Here is a 3,214-nt window from a genome sequence, read left to right on the forward strand (position 1 = left end):
GATTTAAAAAAAATAATCCTCTCTTTCCTAAATAGCCAATAGATTTAATGTTATTCCGAGCAACATTTTGCACATAGCGTCAGCATCCATGCTTAGCTGGGTTACGATAATCTTCTAGACTAGTAAAAAATATTATTAATTTCTATATTATTCTTTTTGAGTTTTCTGTAAAATAAAACGATTGAGATGGCTATTTGTCTGTCCGGTCGCACTTTTTCTGTCCGCTTTCAGATCCTAAAAACTACTGAGGCTAGAGGGCTACAAATTTTTATGTTGATCATCCTCCCTCCAATCATCAAGCATACCAAATTGCAGTCCTCTAGTCTCAGTAGTTTTGTTTAAGCTTAAAGTTAGCCATAATCGAGCGTCTGCCAACGATGTAGGACAGGTCACCACCGGGCCATATTTAAAGTTTCATAGGCAGCGGCTCACACATACCGAGACCACCGAAAGACAGATCTATTTTTGGTGGCGGTGATTATACTCTGTACTGAGAACTCGACTGCGCCGAAGTAACTGTTATCACTAGTATTTATCTGGCGGACACAGCAGCATTGTAACATTTGAATAAAATATTAAGCTTATGCGAGTAATACCTTTTTAAACGACCATATGAATGTTCACAGTGCCTATAATAGGAAATGATGATCTGTCATAGATTATCATCAATTTAGAACTTTGGAATAAGCACCCCAAATGGATATATGACACTTGATTAGCCAAATGAACTCAGTCTGTTAGAATAATGGATCAAATGATCAAGGTGTACATAGTTTTGATATATTTAGGGATATAATTGACTTTTATTGCTGTTAAGCAATTAAAAATACTTTTTCCTTTTGGTAAAAAAAAAGTTACAGCCATACATAAGTTTAAAGTATACCTGAGAAGAAGGATTTGAATTCAGTTAATATGGGTTCAATCAGAAAGTTAAAGCTTCAGAGTAATGAAAAGTAATGAAAGGAAACTGCTATTTTACTTAATAAATCAGTTCAATTGCATTCTGGTCATGATAAACGATGAATACATTCTCTAGATTCTTTGGAGCACATTCTGGATCAATGCGCTTGTAAAAGGAGAGTGGCGTGTGAGATAGACTGTTGTTTGGTCCATAAGATGTGGGATTAAACAGACAATCAGTAATGAAGGAAAAGAAAAAATAAAGAAAAGAGAGAGAGAGAGAGAGAGAGAGAGAGAGAGAGAGAATTTCTTATAAATGGTTTGTCCCGGTTTTTTATTATTTTTATTATTTGTGCTCAACCCAATAATGGAAAAATTATTTCTAATGCTAGAAAATTCTGTAGCTCAAACCTAAGTGGCTGTAATAACAGACTTGCAACATTCTCCTTGATGAACCAATATAATTACCGAGACATCTTCGGCATTCTAATTTTTTATAAATAATATTGGACTTCATAAAAGTCTGTAGCTTGTCCTTATAGGTAAAAAAGCCGCCAATCTGGAGTAGATTCATGGGAATTTAATTAAGTTTTAAAAAGCCAAACTCCTTTTTAATGATTTGATTATCTTTGGATCTAAGAAGGTCAGAATGGGTAAATGGAATTGTAGCGTACAACGTCAATTTAGGAACATCAAATTTCAAAAGGGGATCAGAAAAATGAAGTGCCAAAAATTTTATTAACTACATTATAAACAATTTTTTTGTATAAGACCTTTTGGTAAATGCACGCTCAGTATTGATAAGAAACATTTTTCCATTATTGGAACTAACAAGCAATCTTCCTACTTAACGACCCTTAAGTATTTGTTTATCAAACGTTATTCACCCTCCCTAAATGCCAACGTGTTTTCTTCTCCTTTGCACTTGGCCTAAGTGTTTTCTTGGCATGAGTGAGTTTGTGGTGTCACTTCGTCTTTCCCTTTCTTAAAATCATGTCATTTATTAGTTTTTCTTCTTTTATCATTGTATTTTGAATTAATAATTTATTTTGTATTTTTCATTTTTTACAAGCCGATGATGTGCGTAAGAAACAAGAAACGTTTCTCAAAATAAATAACTAATTGTTCTGCTGACTGCCGTCTGCCTTGGATTCCTGTTTCCTGATGCACGCTTCTGCCTATATTATATATATATATATATATATATATATATATATATAATATATATATATATATATATATATATATATATACATATATATATATATATATATATATATATATATATATATATAATATATATATATATATATATATATATATATATATATATATATATATATACAAATATATATCCATATACATATATACAAAGGTTAATATCACAGGGGAAAATGAAAACACGACTACCAAGACCCTTCGATCTTAATGACCTTTTACCTGAGGCAAGACTGATCAGAACAAAGAGAAACACAGTAGAGGTAAGCATATACCAACGGACAATACAGGATTAACAAAAGGTTCCATTGACTTTAAAGAAACGTAAAAACAACCTTGGGTTAGATAATATATTTAGAAGCAGCCACCATATGTGGTCACAGGTAGTTAGTCAGAAAACAATACATTTTTAAAAACAAGGAGGCATATGCGACTGTGATATGGAGGAGTTATGGAGTTCCATTTGACAACGTCTGTGTGTGTGTGTGTGTGTGTGTGAGAGAGAGAGAGAGAGAGAGAGAGAGAGAGAGAGAGAGAGAGAGAGTAATTGCTGTATGGATAGTTAACGACTGTATTGGCTGTTTGCTGTTAGAGATCTGTGTTTTGGGTGAGAGTTTTTCAGTGAGTTTTTAGTCAGAAGCTTTGAGAGATAGTAGTGTTAGCAGTCTGGTGAAGGCATTGAGATTTGTTTGAGTTGTGTTTTGTTGATTTGTTTTTGTTTGTTGTTAAGTTGGTGTTGTTTGCTTAGAGTTGTTGTGCCTGTGCTGTTGTCTTTGTTGCTGTGATTTCTTAATGTTATTGGTGGGGGTGTGTTGCCTTTATTTGTGTTGTTTTTGTGTTGGGTGTTGGTTGTGCGTGTCTTTTTTTGTGGTTTATTGTGTCTGAGTTTTTGTTGTTATGTGTGTTTTTGTTGTGTGATGTTGTGGTTGTGTTCCTTGGTTGTTTGCTGTGTTGTTTGGTTGTGGTTGTGTTCCTTGGTTGTTGAATTGTTGGTTGTAGTCCTTGGTTGTTGTGTTGTTGTGGTTCTTGGTTGTTTTTGTGGTACCTCTTGACCTCGACCAGCGGACAGCACAGGATAGCCCTGGAATATCTGGAG

This window comes from Macrobrachium nipponense, chromosome 44, assembly GCF_015104395.2.
Source record: "Macrobrachium nipponense isolate FS-2020 chromosome 44, ASM1510439v2, whole genome shotgun sequence".
NCBI lineage: Eukaryota > Metazoa > Arthropoda > Malacostraca > Decapoda > Palaemonidae > Macrobrachium > Macrobrachium nipponense.